Below are 22,432 nucleotides of genomic sequence, written 5' to 3'. Positions count from 1 at the left end.
ACCTCCCATGTTGATTTCTGCTGTTATTTAACGCAGTGTTCCTTGTCTGTTAGCACTGACAACTCCACGCAAACTTCCGTGAAGACCATCGGCCACTGCTTTACTCCGCGGTGAAGGTAATGGTTGAAATTCGGTATTCTCGGCACGTTCTTGACACTGTGGATCTCGAAATAATGAACTCCCCTTACGATTTCTGAAATGGAATGTCCCGTGCATCTAGCTCCAACAACCATTCCGCTTTCAAAGCTGTTAATTCCCGCCGTGCGGCCATAATAAAGTCGGAAACCTTTTCACATGAATCATCACAAATGACAGCTCAACCAATGCACTGCCCTTTTATATCATGTGTAAGCGATACTACCGCCAGTCTGTATATGCACATATCACTACGTGCAATTCCACATCTTCTGTCACCTCAGTTTATGTTGACATTATTATTATTGTTTCAGTAATGGCGAGCGTGTGCGTGCCGTCTAAGAACTGAACACGCAGGGTACTTCAGTGTACCTAACCAACGGTCGTCGATTGGGTCCGAATCAGGCTCGCGTCATTGCGGACGCTGTAAACATTTTGTTACACTAGCAGGTCATGCACTTAGGACCTTCAGGTGGAAAATTTTGAGTGTGATAAGTAAGCAGCAGAGGAATGGTACTTATCGCAGAGAGGCCATATTTGGTCAGCTCGTTTGGTAGCCTCGTGCTTCGGGGAGGTGCCACAGTGTAACGGAGTGCTAGGCTGACGACCTGGACACGCGACGCCACGGCAGAGCAGGAAGCGAGGAAATCCTGCCTGCCGTGACGAGACTCGACGCGATGCCGGTGTCGTTGGCATCCCTGCAGCCAGCAGGCTCCCAGGGCACTTGGCTGTGTTTATGTGCTGCCCCTGGCAGCCAGATAGCTCCCACCCCTTTCGGCTGAGTCTCTGGTAAACACAGCTGCCGCCTTGTTCGTCCTATGTACACATCTGGCAGCAACCCTTCACCGTCTTGGGCGAAAACCTCTCTGCCCGAGCAGGTGGGGAAACTGCGGCGTAAATATCGTACATCAACTTTATTAAGATCAGAAGATCCATCCGCAGATTGCGGATATGATTACTTATCAGCTGCGCAATTTATTAGTGGCATATGAAAATCTGCTCCGGACCGGGAGTGGAATCTGGTTTTCTCACTTAACTCGAGTGGTCACCTTAACCACTTCGGCTATCTGTACACGCTCCCCGGATCGACCGAAACCTCCATGTGCCCACGTCCTGTACTCGCACGCTTGTTGTGAATCCTGCACGGGGAGAGACTTAATTATTATTGTCACGACATGCATGTCTGAAGGACATTGGAGAGCACATCGTTAAATACAAGCGCTGTAAAATAGCATTATTAAGATCGCCAACAACATTTCAATCGATAGAAGGGTAACCAGTTTAGCACATCTTGGCATGCCTAGGTGATACACCGCGGTCGGAAAAATCATGTTAACAAACGGAATACAGTACTAGCACTTGAAGGACATCATCTGTCACTGGCGTAAAGATGATATCCTTCAAAAAATTTGTTATGACTGTGAATGCCAGCTACAACAAGATTTATTCAGTACTATCAGTTTTTGTTTGTCCGCCCCCGGTAGCTGAATGGTCAGCGTAACGGATTGTCAATCCTCTGGGCCCGGGTTCGATTCCCGGCTGGGTCGGGGAATGTTCTACGCCCAGGGACTGGGTGTTGTGTTGTCATCATCATCATCATCATCATCATTCTATCGTCCTCATCTACTGCAGGTCGTCGAAGAGGCGTTAAATTGAAAGACCGGCACCTGGCGAACGGTCTGCCCGACGGGGAGCCCTAGCCATACGATTAAATAAAAGAAAGTTTTTGTTTCACTCTGACGTGCAGCAATGACCATAGCAACACCTGATTTATTTTGCTTTACTTGCGACCTTAACCTGTTGTATGCATCGTCATCCTCTTCCTGTTGCGAACTTCAGTCTTGATCTGTCTATCTGCACTTTAGTTTGCCCACTCTGCAGAACGCCACAGGCTGATACGTGTAGACCGTTCTGCCAACGTTCATCGCTCATTGGCGCAGTATGAGACCTCCAATTTTGACGATATGCTAAGGTGCCATTTAAACTGCAAAAATGTTGAGTGTCTGCCTTACGTCTTCATTTCTCTTCTCACTGTCTCAGTTACACCCACAACTGATCGAAGAAATCGCATTTCACAGACGTGGACTGTACTTCTCTCCCGGTTAGTAAGGACCTGTATAAACCAGCTTGCACCGCCAGTCTTGTAGAACTTCAAATTGTTTCTTTCCGTACTTTATTCTTAGCGTTCAGCTTACTGTACCACATACTGTATTAAACTTTTCTTCAATTATCGCGCCAATATCAAGCGCTTAAATAGGTGATTGTACAACCAAGGAAACTAAATTGGCCGACCTACTTAATGGATTATTAATATACAGTAATATAATATAATGCTTATTAATAACCATCATGCAACGGACTTCAGATGGGCAACAAAATGTTGTCTATTCTGATGTATGCTGCGAAATTAGAGAATTGCACTTGGTGGATTCTCCTCTTATAAACGCAGGTGGAAAAAGAGGACAGTCGATTAATACTCGCAGCGAAATAACAGAACTCTTTATGAAGTCCGTTTTTTGCACTTAACTTTAATTGCTGATTCGACGCATGCTGCTTCGGGACGGTACGTCCGCAGCTGCTTGGTATTGTGGAAACTTCTATAGTTTTTTTGTGTCCGTCTTAGTTGCATGAATATACAATTTATTTCTGTAGTGGTTACCGGTTTCGGGCTGACTCGACCTTTCTCAAACGACACTCCTGGTACTTAACCATAACTAGTTGTACAACATGATGCCAAAAGACACGAATAGCTATGTACATAAAGTCAAACGATTGTGAAAACACACTTGACCTCTTAGCAATAAATGATCCTGAGTTAATAACGAGCATCAAAACGGATACAGGGATTCAAAAATGGTTCAAATGGCTCTGAGCACTATGGGACTCAACTGCTGTGGTCATCAGTCCCCTAGAACTTAGAACTACTTAAACCTAACTAACCTAAGGACATCACACACACCCATGCCCGAGGCAGGATTTGAACCTGCGACCGTAGCAGCAGCGCGGCTCCGGACTGGAGCGCCTAGAACCACACGGCCACCGCGGCCGGCGATACAGGGATTAATGAACACAGTGTTGTCGTAGCGATATTGAATATTGTAACCCTCAAATCCTACAAAAATGAACGAAAAATACACCTATTCAAAAAAAAGCAGATAAAAATTCACTTGACTCCTTCTTGAGAGACATTCTCTACTTCTTCCAAATTAACAATGTAAGTGTAGACCAGATGTGGCTTAAATTCAAAGAAATAGTATCAGCAGCAATTGAGAGATTTATACAAAGTAAATTAACAAACGACGGAGCTGATCCTCCTTGGTACACAAAACGGGTCAGAATGCTGTTGTAGAAACAACGAAACATGCCAAATTTAAATAGACGCAAAATCTCCAATATTGTCGATCTTTTACAGAAGCTCGAAATTTAGCGCAGACTTCAATGCGAGACGGTTATAATGGTTTCCACAACGAAACTTTGCCTCGATACCTGGCAGAAAACCCAGATATTCAGGTCGTATGTGAAGTTTTTTAACGGCAAGACACAATCAATCCATTCTGTGCGCGATAGTAATCGAGATACTATGAAGATAGTGCTGCCAAAGCAGAGTCACTTAGCACAGCCTTCCCAAATGCCTTCACAAAAGAAGACAAAATAAATATTCCAGATTTCGAATCAAGAACAGCTGCCAAGATGAATAACGTAGAAGTAAATATCCTCGGAGCAGTGAAGCAATTTAAATCATTTAATAAAAGCGAGTCTTCTGGTCCAGACTGTATACCAATTACGTTCCTTTCAGAGTATGCTGATGCAATAGCTCTATACTTGGCAATCGTATACAACCGTTCACTCGACGAAAGATCCGTACACAAAGACTGGAAAGTTGTACAAGTCACACCAATATTCAAGAAAGGTAGTATGAGTAATCTACTAAATTACAGGCCCGTATCATTAACTTCGATATGGAGCAGGATTTTGGAACATATATTGTGTTCCAACATTATGAATTACCTCGAAGAAAAAGGTTTATTGACATACACTCAACATGGATTTAGATGGTTCAAATGGCTCTAAGCACCATGGGACTTAACATCTTAGGTCATCAGTCCCCTAGACTTCAGAACTACTTAAACTTAACTAACCTAAAGACATCACACACGTCCATGCCCGAGGCAGGATTCGAACCCGCGACCGTAGCAGCCGCGTGGTTCCGGACTGAAACTCCTAGAACCGCTCGGCCACAGCGGCTGGCATGGATTTAGAAAACCTCGTTCTTGTGAAAGACAACTAGCTCTTTACTCGCATGAAAGGTTGAGCGCTATTGACAAGCGATTTCAGATTGATTCCGTAGTTCTGGGTTTCCGGAAGGCTTTTGACACTGTACCACACAAGCGGCTTGTAGCGAAATTGCGTGCTTATTGATAATCGTCTTAGTAATGTCAGAGAGGTCACAGTTCGTAGTAATTGACGGAAGGTCATCGCTTGAAACAGAAATGATTTCTGGTGTTCCCCGAGGTAGTGTTATAGGCCCTTTGCTGTTCCTTATCTATATAAACACTTTGGGAGAGCAGCCGTCTTAGGTTGTTTGCAGATGACACTGTCGTTTAGCGACTAATAAAGTCATCAGAAGCTCAAAATAAGATGCAAAACAATTTAGAAAAGATATCTGTATGGTGCTAAAATTGGCAATTGACCCTGAATAACGAAAAGTGAGATGTCATCCACATGAGTGCTAAAAGGAATCCGTTGAACACGATAAATGAGTCAAATCTAAAGGCAGTAAATTCAACTAAATACCTAGGAATTACAATTAGGAACAACTTAAATTGGAAGGAACACATGGAAAATGTTGCGGGGAAGGCTACGTAAAGATTGCGTTTTATTGGCGGGACACTTAGAAAATGTAACATATCTACTAACGAGACTGCCTACACTACGCTTGTCTGTCCTCTTTCAGAATACTGCTGCACGGTGTGGATTCCTTACTAGATAGGAATGACGGAGTACATCGAAAAAGTTCAAAAAAGGGCAGCACGTTTTGTGTTATCGCGAAATATGGCAGAGAGGGTCACTGAAAAGATACAGGATTTGGGCTGTATTATCATTAAAACAAAGGCGTTTTTCGTTGCTGCGGAATCTTCTCACAAAATTCCAATCACCAACTTTCTCCTCCGAATGCGAAAATATGTTGATGACACCGACCTGCATATGGAGAAACGATCACCATGATAAAATAAGGGAAATCGGACCTCGTACGGAGAGCTATAGGTGTTCGTTCTTTCCGCTCTCTACACGAGATTGGAATAATAGAGAATTGTGAAGGTGGTTCGATGAACCCTCTGCCAGGAACTTAAATGTGATTTGCTGAGTATCGATGTAGAACTGCGAACAATAAATACTCTCATTGATAAGACAGCTTACGTATCTACTGTTATAACTGAACGACACAACCGAACTTTGGTTTGTGCCTCTTAGCACCGCGTCGCATGATTAGTTACGGTAAAGAACAAGGTGTTCGGTTTTGAGAATTGGCCAGTCAGCCCCAAACTGTAACCACTGCAACAATAAATTGTATATTCATGCAACTGAGACGAACAAAATAAATTTTTAACAAATTTTCCACTTATCTTTACAGCTTTCCACAACTGTGACTGATGGGAGCACGCGTGGAACTGCATATACAGATATAACTATTGATTTCCTTGTTAAACAAAGAAGCAACCGAAGGCATTGATTTGCGAGAGATGGCAAGTCTAGATCTCGCAGTGTAAAATGTTCTAAGTGCGGTTACTATGAGTGCAAACACTGTCCGTTAGACACAACACTCCAAATACAAAAGTGTGACCTAAGCACGACAGAGCGCCGGCGCGATGACTGTGTCACTGGAAGCAGAAGTAGATTCGATCTGGACTTCAGACCGAACTGGCTCGCTAGTCCCTAGCGGTAGTATTTTATAACCGCTACGCGGCGTCGGCGGCACGTCGCAACTCCCTGGAGGTGTGACTGAAGCCTCGTCGGGGTTGGCGCCGGCGGTGACACTGTGTGGACACGAGGTAGTGTAATTCCATCTTATGCAATATGTTTAATGAAGGTAATTTTATTTACTTGATTTACCCTATCAACGTAACCCAGCATCTTTGCGCTGGTCGGCTGCCTCTGCGACATTGTCGATGGTCGACGACACTGCAGCACTGTTGCATTACTTCATTCAGTTCAACAGAGCTCGCTGTAATGTTTCAAAATCCGAAACCAGTGCCTAATCATGAAAAAAAGAGCGTCAAAACACAGCTATCGATAGTTGTCATTATCAAAACCTGACTGCGCAAGTATTCCTTAATGACGTCGTCAGTGTATAAATTAAATTAAATTTGCTACAAAGAGCAGCTTGTCGTACCCCCATATCAATGTATTTGAAATTGATTCTCCTGCTCTCTTCTTAGCACATATGTGTCTTGTCTTCGGACGCTCGGCGATTTATCTTTAGCCCATGATGCCCCTCAACTTTTTCATACATACTCCATCAAGAGCTTCGACATGCCCTGTAAATTTTTAGGGAGATTCTGCCGTCTCACACTTCTCCTTCCTCAATTATCTGTTTCATAACGGAAACATTATCAACGCAGTATCTACCCTTGCGAAATCCGATCTGTTATTCTAGCAAGACAAACCAGATGATGGGGCAGAGGCGAAATATGGAAATTCTGGTATAAAGTTCATATCTGGAGAGAAACTTCAAACTAGTTTGTCATGTTATAAATGCAAAAAATTGTAATGAAACTAGAGTAATCACTTGGGTAAACGTTATCTGTGTAAAACATTGACATGATAGTGCATACGTTTTATTTATTGTCAGACGTTTGAGTCCACCATTAATTAATTGAAGAAAAAACTACTGTTGATTCTGAAGGATACACCACTTCGAAAATCGGCGCTCTGCTAAAACCTGATGATGGAGATGATGCGTCTCACCAACACCGACTCAAAGGACGGCCTCGGCGTTTGTTCGTGACGTCACGTCAGCTAGGCACGGCGAACGCCAGGTCTGCTGCAGGCATACTCACAATGGTGGTGTCTCCCTCTTTGACACAGGAAAATGTGAAACTATTGGCGGTAGTTGACCAACGCACGTTGTTCTGAGACATTTCTGCAATCAATTAATTGTGCAATTCATTACACTTCGTAACAAATAGTGTACTCCTGAACTTAAATTTCCACCTGTTTTAAGGACTGACATACAAAAACAACTTTATGGTCCAGCAGCAACAGAATTCGTGCTTATTTACCTTATTTGTAAATCTGAGGAAGTTACGTTTGTACTGGGTTGCTTTTACAAGAAACTGTGAACATATTGGTGCTCTTCTTTAGGTATCTTGGCTTACTATGGGGTGAGGAGCACTGGATGTTTATGAAATATCTTACGATTGTACACGTTGGGGGAGGGGGTGGGGGACAGAAGAAGAGGCAAAAGAGAGGTAATTGTTTTATCAAATAAAATTTTTTTATCTTATAAAGTTTCTCCTTTCAGTTGCAAGAGGGGAATATTTATCTTTTCTAATGTGCTTATTTAAAAAAAGTTTAAGCTCAGCAGTATTTTCGATGTATGAAGCTATTTTGTTTCCTGTTTAGAATTTCTTTCGTTGAAAACGACTGTAATCTAATGACTGGCAACAGTTGGACATTTACACATGTAAATTAGTTCACATTTCCAGTGACGATGTCAATCGAAAATAAATAAATAAATAACAGAAACGAGTTCATTGTAAGGGGGTTTGGGTAAGTTTCGATAACAAAATGGATCAAGTAAATATAGTTACTAGAATATAAAATTTCCGAAGCTTGCAATGGAGCAAAGCATCTTCTCATATTGATCTACGTTTGTTTCGACAGGATTCAGTAATACAGAACTATGATATTCATTTGTAGCTTTACGATAGTAAGAAAATCTTTCATCTAAATAAAACTGCAGAATCCAAAACAATACCAAACATTTTGTCCAAAAATGAGAGATTTATAGTGATAAGCACGCCCAGGCGTTTCTGCCTGCAACAGACCTGGCGTTCGCCGTGCCTAGCTGACGTGACGTCACTAACAAGCGCCGAGGCCTTCCTTTGAGTCGGTGTTGGTCTCACACGCGTACACAATCAGTGGGCGCCATCTAATTTCTGTGTGTATTTCATGAGACTATTCAATTTTTATTAGTAATATAACTCTGATGTAAAAGAGAATCATAAGTCCTATCTTAACTTGGGGAGTGCGTGCGAAGACTTCTATGTTGAGGAAAATTATAGTTTAGCATCCCGTCAAAGGTAAACTAAAGGTGCTGGAATGCTGAATCACAGCTGTGCAAGATAACAGGTAACCTCTATCAAAGTCCTGAGATTCGGAGAAAGTAGTTCATCTTATGTAAATAGCAGCTAACAAGGCTCTTCCAAGCAACCAATATCGCCTGTGCACTTAAAGGAATTATGTTTAATATGTTTCAATAAAACTTTTCTGACACTCTAATTGTGACTACTGCCGTTACACGTATATTAATTTATTATGTGTACGGTCGTTCCTTCTTAGTGGAAAATGCAGATGAGATGGAAGTATTAGATATAGATATCGCTTTCCTGCTGTGCTTATAGCAAAAGCGAATGCTTTAATAGACAATTTGTGCATGCTCCAGGAATGTAACGCTTCATTCTAGCTTGTATTAAATTATATTAATCACAGATTGGTCCAATTGCCTTTTAAGCACATTTTTATAGCTCAGATAATATTTTCTATATCAAGAGTAATACATATGATAGAATTTTTTACCAAATGTGACAATCACAGATTTACTCTCAAAATTAGCAGTTTCAGCTGCGATATACGGCAGTCTTCCGATCAGTGTTGTAGCTTAAGGAGGAAACAAAGCGATGGGAATGAGGTAACGCCCGATAGGTTCAAATGCTTCAAATGGCTCTGAGCACAATGGGACTCAACTTCTGTGGTAATCAGTCCCCTAGAACTTAGAACTACTTAAACCTAACTAACCTAAGGACATCACACACATCCATGCCCGAGGCAGGATTCGAACCTGCGACGCAGCAGTCCCGCGGTTCCGGACTGCGGCCCCATAGGTATACAACACAACTAATGTACGGGTAACGCGGTTACGACCTTAACAGACCAAAGCTATTAGAAAACTGCCGTAGTTTACTGTAGTTTTGCAACTCCACACAACAGAAATAGTAGAAAACGCAGATGCCAGGGTGATATTCGTAAGAAGAGTCTTAAGAAAATGTAACTCATCCACAAAAGAAGTGGCCTAGAAAACACTTGCTCTTCGATTCTTGAATATTGCTCATGACTTTGGTAGCATTATCGTACATACAAACGCATTTCTTTGCCTTCAGGTGCGGCACAGTATGTCCTGCGTTCGATTCCCAGTACCTAAACCGTTCCTCTGACGTCGTAAGGTCGGGTACAGAGGGGTGGGGGAGGGAGGGTGCAGAAGGAAAACACATTACTTGCTCCCACATACTCTGTACGTCTAGTGAAATGACCACAGCGAGAAAACACGAGAAATTTGAGTTAAAACAAAGATTTACTGACATCATTCTTCTCACGCGCCATTCGCAAATGGAACTGGGCTTCACGAAGCCACTTCAAAGACAGAATATATAAGCTAACGCCGAAGTATCCTCAAATTGCAAGGTTTGCACTGGACCGTGATCTACATGACATTCGTTTATATGTTCAGTACAGCTCCTCAGGCTTTCGCTGCGATTAAAAAGTATGTCTAGAAATTTAAGTGACTCATTTGTATCCCACGCACTCTTGAAGAGGTACATTATCTGATTACCAAGCTGTACTGAGATAACATTGATCAAATATACGTCTATGGTGGGTTTTATCAGTGGCTATTTCATCATGCGATCACGAATGATTGCTGCCTCTGATACGTATCTCATGGCTCGGCTCTCCTGAACCCCAATAACATTACTCTGATAGGACAGATGTTATTAATGTGAAGCAACCTCCAAGAAGCTGTACGTCCCCACCAACCCCATTTTCTTCTCCCCTAATTAATTCTATTGTTAAAAGTGATTATAAATTTTAATGAATATGTAGTAGAAATTAAAAGATACTGATGGGCCGGGAATCGAAACCCTATTTCCCTCATATTGCGAGTAGTTGCCCTAACCATAAAGCTATCTGAGCAGCCCAGCCTACGATTTCCGAACAGTACCACCAGAAGTTGAGGCTTGGAGTACGGTGGAATAACACCGCTGGGGGAATAGTCGATGGAGGCAAATGGCATATCATGCCACAAGTGATTTATACCATCAGTTCGATGGGACAGCAGAATTCAAGGCAGCATGCTGAATTTTGAGTGCTAGCGAGGCGGGGACATATCTACAAGACAGTTAATGAGGTTTCGGGTGGATTTTGCGATTTTCTTTTATACAAGGTGTTTCAGGACAAGTACGAAATATTTTAGGAGGCGGTAGTACAGTCTATTTGGAATAAAACGTTTCATTTAACATGCGCCCAATTTTCGTTGGTTACACAGTTACAGCTAGTTACAAAGATGAGTTTTCATTCCGCGTGTTGGGTTTAATTTATAGAGTGTCGTTTTTGTTAAGTTCAAGTTGTGAGGATAGCCAAAATCGCGTTCAAAAGTATTTTATATCGATCGGTTTCGACAGATAACGACTGTCATCTTCAGATCTTCACAAACTTTTTTGTTGTACGTCGTGTTTTATTATGCGCTCAATTCTCATGCCATGTTAACGTTTTAATGAAAAGTGTATTGGAAATTCCACACAGGTTTGTTAAAAATAAAATTACAAACAAGTTTGTCAAAAGTGAAAATATACACAGCTATGTATTTAAAGTGAGAAGATTCCAAGATTTGCTTCACTCGTCATGTAAATGTAAACATTGGCACAAATGTGCGCTCTTATTATGTATTGTGAATTTTAACAACTGACAAGTATCAAAGGAGTGCTACATATGTAGATATGCCAAGTTCCACAACGTGCATTTTAGCTATGTATATGTTTACTTGTGACAAACTTGTTTGTAATCACATTTTTAACAAGCCTGTAAGGCATGTACAATATACTCTCCACAAAAATGTTAACGTGGCATGAGTAACGAACGCACGATGGACCACACTGTATAAGATCTGAAGATGTTTGAAGATATGAAGATGACAGTCTTACCTGTCGAAATAGGTCAATCAAAAAATTTTTGAACGCAATCTTGGCTATAAAAAATTTCTTTTAAAGTACTTACAGATCCTTCCTTCTCGTTTCTCATTATGAGGAACTTCAATAATCGTTTATGCTTAGGTTAAGCTGCGATTGTCCACATAGAAAAGTTACATTCCAACTGTAGTTATGTGTTCTTGGTCAGATCTACTGTATCGTTTAAGCATGCTACACGTATGTACAAATGCTTAGAATGTCGAGGTGGTATTTACGTACTGGTTTTATATCGGAAACACTGATGCTGCTACTGCTTGTAGAGGATACGATAGACAGTTTTCTAAACGTACATTCAAGGATGTTTAGTCTCGTTATCACTAAACTGCGCGAGACTGGTGCAGCATCCAACAGCCGTACTTCATCTGAACGATCAAATTAACACAGTGTGGATGAAGTAGAAGACATTATTCAGTTGTTAGAACGTTATCTTCAACAAGCACATGCAAAATTGCTACATGTATTGGTATTCCAAATACAATATTAAGTACGTTAGCCATGTACGGCCTCTATGCTTATCACTGACAATGGATGCAACGCCTTCGAGAAGGAGATGAAGGCAGACGATTAGAATTCTGTTGGTGGCTGACTGTAAATCAGAGTAATCGGGTTAATACCGTTTACTGAGTAAACCACTTTCAAAAAAATGGTTCAAATGGCTCTGAGCACTATGGGACTTAACATCTATGGTCATCAGTCCCCTAGAACTTAGAACTACTTAAACCTAACTAACCTAAGGACATCACACAACACCCAGCCATCACGAGGCAGAGAAAATCCCTGACCCCGCCGGGAATCGAACCCGGGAACCCGGGCGTGGGAAGCGAGAACGCTACCGCACGACCACGAGATGCGGGCAAACCACTTTCACTCGTGACGGTATCAAGAACATTCGTAACTCGCATCGGTGGTTCGACGAAAACCTGACTGCCTTTGTGGAGACACCTTCAAGAACGTTGCTCTTTAAATGTGTGGTGTGTTATGATAGACAATCAGTTGACAGCCCCTGCTGTGTCACCACCATAATTTTACAGGGCCCTGTTTTCTAGACTTCGATGAAAACGAGCTTCCAGCATTATTCGAGTAGATTCAAAAGGCTACAAGGATAGTTACGTTCTTGTAGCATGACGGGGGCCCCTGCCATTCTAATCGTCAGGTTACTTACCATCTAAACCGAAGATTCTCCGGAAGATGTCTCTCTGTGGCTGGTTGACATTTATCTTTCTTACGCGAAGCAGTTCATCCCTATTACAGGAGGATTAACACCATCTTTTCACAAATGTGATTAAATGTTACGTCGAAATGTGTAGTCACTGATCTATGTAAGTTCATTCCACTCTCCGTGATTTGACATACAGCTGTTTTCTTAATTTCGCATTAAAAAGGTTAATCGTGGCCTCAGGAGCTACGTCAGTGACGACCGAGGTCCTCGACCTTGTCCCCTTTAGATTGTTTTCTGTGGGGATATTTCAAAGGGTAAGTCTACAAAAAAAAAAAAAAAAAAAAAAAAAAGAAAAAAAAGAAAGAGCTGAACTGATCGTTCTGATTATAAATAGCGTGCCTCATAAACTTAAGCCAAGACAACCTCATAATAGTTAGATGTGACGTTGTCAAGAGAATTGGAAAGTGCTTTGATATCGGAGATGTAATTAATCACTCTGTTTTGAACTTAATTATTTGCCTTTGCTTAACACTTCCTGTGCGTATTAGTTTGTTACAGTCTTAACAGTTGTATCTCTGAAGCCAGTAAAACTTGGACACATGTTATATGGAATGTTTTCTTCGAATACTACCACTTCCTAAACTACATGCTGTTACACCTGACACACCTTATATGTATATTGTATCGACTTGGGAAGAAACAAATTTGTCAATGTGAAACTGCAATAATCATGGTACGGTAATGGAAAGACGAACTACACGCAACGTACTGAAGGCAACAAGGGAACAGGTCATGTAATCCGACAGCCGCCAAAATGATTTTTCTTTTTTAAATTGTTGATGTAGAACATTGTAGCGTGGGAGTGCGTGCTGCGTACAGAGGCCCGTACCTTGTCACCGCTAACGGTGCATTCCGCGCGTCGTGTTTGGGTAAGGGTGCAGTTGTGGTCGGCTCTGGACAGCTGGGAACGAGGTAATCGAACCCAGGACCGGCAGCAACAAGGCCCCACCTACAAGGCCGTGTCCAGTTTCCTTACGCCGGCTTCCAGTTTCCCGCAGATGCCGGCCGCTGCACCTTAGCTGGTTCTCGGAAGCCTCACAGCCTGAATTATGGATGAGGAATCGCCTTGAGAGAACTCCATTCCCTTTTCTGCCGCGAGCCGCAGAAAGATGCGTTCCGGAAAACACGTTTGCGCAGAAGACATATCGGCTGGGCAATTAAAGGTCGTACCTCTGTTGCAACTTGCTTTTGATTGCAGTTATCTACCGCTATCCATTTTCAAATGGGATATAGTATTAGACAGAGAGCTTCGGAGAGAGAGAGAGAGAGAGAGAGAGAGAGAGAGAGAGAGAGAGAGAGGGGGGGGGGTAGTATCCTAGAGTCGACGAAGGGTGCAGACAGCAGCTTTACTACCATAAAGATGTACAGTGGATAGGCAAAGTAATATGACTAGGTCTTGGAGGTTATATTTCAATGTATTATACTCTTTGTTCTGCGACTGTGAATACAAACGACCGGTGAAACGTGTGATCTGTCTCCCAAACAGGGCAACTCGTTGGTGCGCGGTTAGCGGGAGCGTCTGTGACGAAATCGGCGCTGAACTCTTTCTTGTTTCACGACCGATAGTATCCACGTTATTAAAACATCATCGACGGAGAGACTGTGGGTGAAAGCCAAAGTTAACTAACAGAGACCGACGAGCATAAAAGGGATTGTGGCCGGACAAACTAACGCGGTGAAAGTGGCTGTAGAACCCAACACTCACACGAGTAGTACTGTGTCGACAAAAACATGTCGGCTGGAGGTTGACAAGGCTATAATTCGTGGAAGGGCTGCAATTGCAAAACCCTTAATAACGGAAGCAAACTGCGAAAGAAGTGGTGCCATGATCATAAAGTCGAGACAGCTGATGACTGGAAGAATGTGGTACGTTTGGATGAGTCATCGTTTACAACAATTGCAACAGACGAACAGGGTTGTGTGTGGAGAACCCCAAAAGAAACCTACGACTCGGCGTGGCTGCTTCCTACAGTCAAGCATGACGGAGACTCGATTATGATTTGGGCGGCTATATCGTGATATTCAGTATTCAGCTGGTGCTATCATTACCCTCACTGGCCGGGTTACTGCGAATATTTATCTCGACATCCTCGAGAACCGAGTGCTTACTATGACTATCATTTTGCTGCCAAACACTGCCATATGCCAAGATGATAATACGCCCATAAAAACAGCCAGAAAGGTTCAAGCTTGGTTTGGGGAGCATCAGCATACCACAAAACGTTTTTTCTGGCCAGCACCTGCCAGACCTCAACATCATTGAGCTGTTATGGGGAGTTTTAAAGCAGAGAGTGAGGATCAGATTTCCAGCTCCAACATCGTTGAAGCGATTGGAAGATGTTTTGGTACAAGATTGGGAGAACATTCCGTTGGAAACCATTCAGATACACTACGGGTGTATTCCGCGAAGAAGTGCAGCTCTTCTCAAAACCAATAATGGCACAACTCCTTATTAATAAATTACTATTTTGTGTATGTTAGCTATTCATATTATCTTGTAAACCCCCTGTAATTACCTAGTTGACAGAACTTGAATACGATAAGGGATTGTTACACGCTACTTGCCAACAGTCTAAAATCAAGTGAGGCGCGTTTTGTTCCCGTGAACGAAGAGGTTGTTTGCAGATGGAGAGCAGCGTTGGGTTGTGCGAGGATGGGAGGGTAATCGGATGTGGCCTTTTGAAAGGAACCATCCTCGTATTCGAAGGAAGAGCGAAGGATGATTAAGATTTAACGTCCCGTCGACATCGAGGTCATTAAAAAGGGAGCGAAAGTTCGTATTGTTTCAAAGATGAGGAAGAAAATTGGGCACACTTTTTCAAAGAAACCACATCCCAGCATTTGCCTGGTGCAATTTAGGGAAATCGCGGAAAACTTAAATCGATGGCCGGACGCGGACTTGAACCTCCGTTCTCAGGAATGAGAGTCCAGTGTGCTAATCACTGCGCCACTCGGTGCGGTCCGGAATTGCCTTACGTTATTCAGGAAAATGTTGGGAAACCTAAATTTAGGTGGCTAGACAGTGAGTTGTCCTCCCGAAAGCGATTTAATGCCGTAATCACTGCGCAACCTCTCTCGGTAAGCGTCACTTCATTCAGTTGTTCGTAAGCATGTTTTGTTGTAGAGTGCCGTCAAACTAAGCTCGTTCGCAAACTTGAGCCACAGTGAATAAAACGGACACAGAAAGGTCCCCAGCTTGTGCGGCTAACGTTCATTGTAAGCAAGAAATCTTGGGGTCCTTGTCTCAGGATTACACTGCAGTTCCCACGAACGTGCGGCGGGAGGCTGGCTGGATGGCTTGGTGTTTGCAAACAGGCGGGCTCTTGTCGCGTAGCCGTGTGCAGGAGGAAGTGAAGTGGGGAGCGTTATCAGCTCGGCGTACGGCGCCAACACCGCAACACGGCCGCAGTTCTCGTCTTGCCTCGGTGTGCCTCGCACAGCGCATACCGTCTTCCGTAAACAGCCGGCTTCTTCTTCCTCCATCCATCTTTCTTGTCCATCGTATCAATCCTGCTCTCTTTGAGTTTACTCAGAGTTCTTAAATTCATATTTTCCGTAAATTTCTCTGATGCATTTCTGTCACATCCGTGGTGTCTGTGCCAAACTTACACCCAACCACTGTTCAAACAACGGTTGTCCTCTCTCAGCGTAACTTATTGCTATGAAGCATTAAGTTCCTTCCTTCCTGCGGCCCTGGCCTACCTTTAATTAGGCCGTTCTGAAGTTCTGCGGCGAGCCGGAATAAGTTGGCGTCGACGCACCTGCTGCGGATGTGAGCGCAGCTGCTGCGGAAGTCTGCGGTGAGTACTGGTCGCTGTTGCTTTCTGACGACAGCTGCGGAAATCACGAATTCTGTCAGTTGCTGGTAACGTGAAATTAAAAGTGTGCGGACAGTTCAAAAGACACTGGTAGAGCTTCACGCAGAGGTCTTAAACTGAAACACCAAACATTTAAGACCTTGTAGTCCTAGAGATGAAAATGTAAATGTTGAATAAGGCATTGTTGGCTGGAATGTTCTGTAGTAGCTAAGCCACCTAAAACGCAAATGCTTTCTCTGTAAGCCTTATTGCCGGCCGCGGTGGTCTAGCGGTTCTAGGCGCTCAGTCCGGAACCGCGCGACTGCTACGGTTGCAGGTTCAAATCCTGCCTCGGGCATGGATGTTTGTGATGTCCTTAGGTTAGTTAGGTTTAAGTAGTTCTAAGTTATAGGGGACTGATGACCACAGATGTTAAGTCCCATAGTGCTCAGAACCATTTGAACCATTTATAAGCCTTATTGTTTAGAGCAACCGACGTATGAGAGTGGAAATGGAGCCAGATGTGGTGGTGGTGGTGTTGGTGGTTGTATATATGTGGGAGAATGAAACCTCGTGCCAGTACATAGCTTACCGCTCACGAGTGGCACCAAAAGTGCCGCCAAATTCGCCCCCATCCAACTAACGGGTCACCATAAAGTGGCACATGCCTTCGCTCAATTGGATAAGTTGGAAATTATTTTCTCGCCCCTCCGCACCCACCATGACGACCTGATACTGGCAAGTGAAAATTTCTCCATAAAGTACACTTTTCCTACCACAGAATGTGAACGAAAGAGATTCAACTCCAAGAAACTAACATGACAAGGCCAATAGCAATAGGGAGGGACGAAACTGCGATATTCAGCAGCAGATGAGAGCACAAAAACTGAAAAGTCTTGCAATTAAATGACATAAACGTTTAATAGCAGGACATTTTCTATTTGTTCATGTCGGGTGATGAATCTCGCAATCTCGTCTTTCTCTGCTGGTATTTGTCTTGTCATGTTAAGATTCTTCGGGCCCATTTCTTCTTCTTTCTGTAAAGAAAGAAGTGTTTCACTTGGCAATGTGAAGACTGTAAACAGTCCTCAACCTAAGGTCGATTTGAAATGCTGTGTTATGTACTGGACATGCTAAGCCCTTGCCATAATCAGTAATTAAAACGACGGTAAGTTCTGACAGTTATGAATGTTATTTGCAGTAAATTGAAATAAAGGATAAAGAAATAGATAGTACTCACTACGCAGTCTAATAAATACTACTTTCAAGTAGTTCTGGCAGTGAGCTAGACTACCTTCCGTTCACCCCTCTTTTATACGTTGGCGCTGAAATGGACAGCGATGTGACACAATCGCTTGGGCAGAAAGCGTGGAAAGAATGACTTCCGCCCTCTTAAGGGAGTCCCACAGAACATTTTTCCGTGACTACCTAAACTAATTTCAGCACTGAGTCTGGATTCTGGTACGGGATGTGAAACTGTCGCCTTCAAAATTCGACACCAGTTTTCTGCTGTTGCATCTGCATTGATACAACTGTAAATGTCCAGTGCTTCTGTGTCACTGGAAGGAGACCCAGCAGCGCCAATCATCGCGTTTTATATACTTGGATGCTTGAAATAAAGCCAATTATTGAGTGCTTCTGTCGCCTGGGCCATGTAAGCAAAACACTGAGACTGCTCAAACATGGACACAAAATTACATATAAACTGTTGCTGTTGAAGTCTTTGCTTGGAAGGCTGGCTTGTCGCAGCTCTCCACGATACTCTAACCAGCACAAGTCTCTTCATCCCCACGCAACTACTGTAACGTACGTCAGTTAGAATTTGCTTACTGTATTCAAGCCTTGTCCTCAATCCACAATTCTCCCCCCCCCCCCCCCTCAATCCCTTCCCGCCCCACAAACACACTACCTTCCCTTAACAGATTGAAGCCGCGCGGGATTAGCCGAGCACTCTGAGGCGCTGCAGTCTTGGACTGTGCGGCTGGCTCCGGCGGAGGTTCGAGTCCTCCCTCGGGCATCTGTGTGTGTGTGTGTGTGTGTGTGTGTGTGTGTGTGTGTGTGTGTGTGTGTGTGTGTGTGTCTGTCTGTCTGTCCTTAGGCTAATTTAGGTTAAGTAGTGTGTAAGGTTAGGGACTGATAACCTTAGCAGTTAAGCCCCATAGGATTTCACACACATTTGAACATTTGAACAGATTGGAAATTCATTGATGTCTCAGGATACTACAAACTTCTTTTGTAACCCAATTCGCTTCAGTATCTCCCCATTACTTTTCTGGCCCTTCTCTTCCAATCTTCGACATTGTTCTGTAGTAGAGTAACAAATCTCGCTATATCAGAAACGCTTTTCTTGCTATTGCCAGCTTTCATTCTGTGATTTCTCTACTGAGCCAACATCAGTTACTTTGCTAGCCAAATAGGAAATTAACGTACCCCTTTTAGTGCCTCATATCCTACTCTTCTTGCCTCGGCAACAACTGATGTAATTCGACTAAATTCCATTACAGTTGTTTGACGTTCATCTTGTAATATCTTTTCAAGACACTAACCATTTCGTTCAACTGTTCTTTCAAGTTCTTTGTCGCCTCTGACATAGTGTTATCGACAAACTCCGCAGTTTTCATTTCCTGTCCCTGAACTTTTTTGCTCATTGTACAATATTTGGTATAGGCTACAACCATGCCTCACTCCCTTCTCAAACTATTGCTTCTTCATGTCTTAAGACTCTTAAAACTGCAGTTCGGTTTCTGTGTAAGTTGTAAGTAACTTTTCACTCCCTGCATTTAATCTATCCTGCCATAAAAATTTCAAAGGGTCTATTCTATGTCTTACTGTAAAAAGCTTTCTCTAAATCTACAAATGCTATAATAGTAGATTTGCCTTGCATTTCTTCAAGCTGACTTAAAAGAGAAATCGTTCGGTCGGTATTTTCTCTCGTGCTCCAACATTTCTCCGAAACCCAAACTGACCTTCCCCGATAACAGTTTTTACAAGTTCCTCGATCCTTCTGTAAATAATTCGTTGCAGTGTTTTGGAGCCGTGACTCATTAAATTGCTGGTTGTGAAACTAAAGTAAATCAGTCGTAAATCCGAAGATTGTGTTGAACACTACACTGCTTAACTAGTCACGGTGCTGTTAAAGGTGGTATACCGTTGATTCCCTCCGACAGACTTAACCAGTCTGTTATAGGGACACCTATAGCTTAAGGTTTTTACCGAACCACGGCGCAACTCGACATTTTTCATATCAATGTGAAAGAAGTGTTAATGACAGATAAAAATCTTAGGATTGTCATTTTTTTTCGGGCCCTTTTTTCGGTAATTGCAGATATACAAGTTGTATGGTTAATTGCAGTCTTTTGCAACCGTAATAAGTCTTAACAGATCGCGAATCGAATTCGAGACCTTTGATCTGTAGTCTGGCATTTTATCATTGAGTCACGCTACAGAAATTTTTTCCGTAAATTCAGCATCGTTCTCGATAGAGGTGTTTTATTTTTTTATGTTACCTCCTTAAGAAGTCTTTTAGTGGTTAATAACTTGCAGCCTTTAGCGGGACCGTTGTGTTGTATTGGTTCGAAAAAAGTTGCGTGCGTAAACATCCCGCGTGTGTGGAGTCTGTAGCCGTGCGCGGGTCCGGGGCTCGGGCGATGCGCGAGCTCGGTTGCCGTACCGTGAGAGGGGGAGATACCGTATCGCGGGCTAGCCAACGCGAGACACGTAATTACGAAGCGGCCGGTGATGTATCGGCGAAACCTCCGATATCGCCGCCTCCTCCCTCCCAACTGCACTGTTAGAACAAGCGAATCATTTATTGGCGTCCTTCGCGTTAACCTCTGTGTAGTGCGGATGCATTTCGTTTATGAAGTGACAAGCCTGTAACTTCTGTTACTTCGGGAGACATGGGAGAGGGGGACTGTGATGTGACTGACAGCGTACGGAAATTAAAAACAGAAAACTTACGATTAAGTTGTATCACCGAATTTGACATAGTTTCATTGTGCGCACTTGCAGTACGATCAAGTCTCTTCAAGCCAATTCGTTAGCGAGGGAATATGTTGTTTTTATGTTCGCTCTAATACTGACGTTAACAATAATTTTATTAGAAATTAGTATGGTTTTCGCTTCAGTATAATTATTTGATATTAAATCACGTGCAGGTTCCCACATCAGACATTACAAAATGGCCTCCTAATAATGATGCGTTCAGTTTATGTCCTTCAAGTGTAATTTTGGCCCTAGTTATTTCGCTCCAACCACACTTTCATCGAGTTTTATGATCACTTTATACATTAAATATAAAGTTATCGGTCTTGTAAATGTATCGAAATACATACATACTCAGAAATATCATTGAGGTAGACAAGGTTTTCCTGATGCTTACTTTCATTCGAATGTAGTTACCGGTGAACTGTCTTGTATACACTGCATTATTATAGTAGCATTTCAAGAAACTCAGTTTTATTTGTCATTATAGTCTCAGTTATATACATTCTTTAGTTTCTTCGTTGTGAGAGCTTCGTTTAATTGGATTCCAACTATTCACTAAATAACATCTTATGTTCCGAAAGGTTTTGGCTTTGTGTCTGTTTTATTGTTCTGTTTCGTTGTTTTTAAATCCCCTGTGTGTAGATGAAAATTAATAAAAAATCCTTATATGGTATAAGTTTTAGACCGATTATAGTTTTAAAAGTCCGAAGCAGTTAAATTAGGGACTACCAACGAAAGACTTTCGATAGGTATTGATGTGCCATGATGGATGGTAAAGAAAGAAATTGTTGCCGTAGTGTGATGTTTACGATCGGTCGCAATTTTGTCGAAGTGAGAAGCGTTCCATGGCATAACACTCAGACTGGTCGTGGTGGGACGCGACACACTTCAAGCGACGGAGTGGCCTGAAAATTAACAGAGAAACGTTTATTGGTTACACTGCTACACTTATAAAATAATCTTAATAACGTTCGCCTTACAACTATGTAGCTGTATTCGGAAAGATTCAGAGAACTGACTCCTGGATAGGGAAATATACACAAATTACAGTCAGTACACTGCGTGGTAGGTAGTAACTTAATAATCTCCACAGACGTAACACTACAACGTGAATAGACCGACATTCTTACAAAAAACACCACGTTTCAAATTTCCTCGGAGTGAATTGTAAAGTATTGGCTTCAGTTACATCTTGCCAAGTCATTGTATTTTGTTAAACGTCTCCAGCTAGCTGATGGCCTCCCTACTCAACCGCGCAATATTCTCCTATAAAAACGGCAAACGACTAACCCCCGCGCGCGGGAACATACTTAGGATTTCTTGTAAGCTTTCCATATTGGAAAATTAGCTTTATTGATCACGATGGTGCACTACCTCGAGACCGCAGAAATGTTGAAAACTGAACCACAACCTCCACCCCCAGAGAGCACACGAATTGCCACTAATGCCCAAGATGGTTATCGGGCAAAGGAACTCCGGGAAATTGTTTTAACAGGCAGGCTTTGCAGCCAGTCAGCCTCAGAAGCAGAGCAGAATGCAGACATTTTCCTGCTAATAGCACTTATATGGAAGTAAGTTCCAGACCTGGACATCTCGTAAGTCTGTTTGCAACAGGTACTGGAAAACACCGACTTTCGTTTGAATGTCATTAGTCCTTGAGCCAGCATCGTAGGCTCCGACCACAAGCCACTGTTTTGTAAATCGCATCACGAGGGAAAGCATTCAGGCATACAGAACGATTCAATTTACACATTAAGTGTCAGATGCAATCATTTCTGGCAACAGCAAATTATGATTAGCGCTAGGCTAATCAAACTGATAGTTATGGAAATTACTCCCAGATTGCTTTACGCACCGTATGTATGTTAGCGGGAAAACAACCACTTTGGTAAACAAATACTGCTCCTCCTCGTACACCAGTGAGCTGTTTTCGTCTAGTACTTAAAACAAATCATTTACGTTAACTTCAGACAGACCACTAACAGCTGTCCATATATCGGTAAAGTAAAAAAAAAAGAAAAGAAAAAACCATTCACGGATTAGGCCTTAGGTAT

At 42.6% G+C, this 22,432-nt stretch overlaps 1 protein-coding gene across 4 annotated transcripts in view; it reads left to right on the top strand.

Annotated features, from left to right (window-relative positions):
• LOC126475060 (tripartite motif-containing protein 2-like) overlaps window positions 1–22,432 on the top strand; it is a 454,750-nt gene that overhangs the window by 234,576 nt on the left and 197,742 nt on the right. Inside the window, exon 1 of one of the 4 annotated variants that reach the window (XM_050102613.1) lies at window positions 16,085–16,394. The exons of the other annotated variants lie outside the window; for them this stretch is intronic. The gene's annotated coding sequence lies outside the window, so the exon portion shown is untranslated. Of the gene's footprint in view, window positions 1–16,084; window positions 16,395–22,432 lie in introns of those variants that run through there. 4 annotated transcript variants of the gene reach the window in all.

This window comes from Schistocerca serialis, chromosome 4 (assembly GCF_023864345.2).
Source record: "Schistocerca serialis cubense isolate TAMUIC-IGC-003099 chromosome 4, iqSchSeri2.2, whole genome shotgun sequence".
NCBI lineage: Eukaryota > Metazoa > Arthropoda > Insecta > Orthoptera > Acrididae > Schistocerca > Schistocerca serialis.
This window is presented reverse-complemented; position numbering and strand designations above follow the sequence as displayed.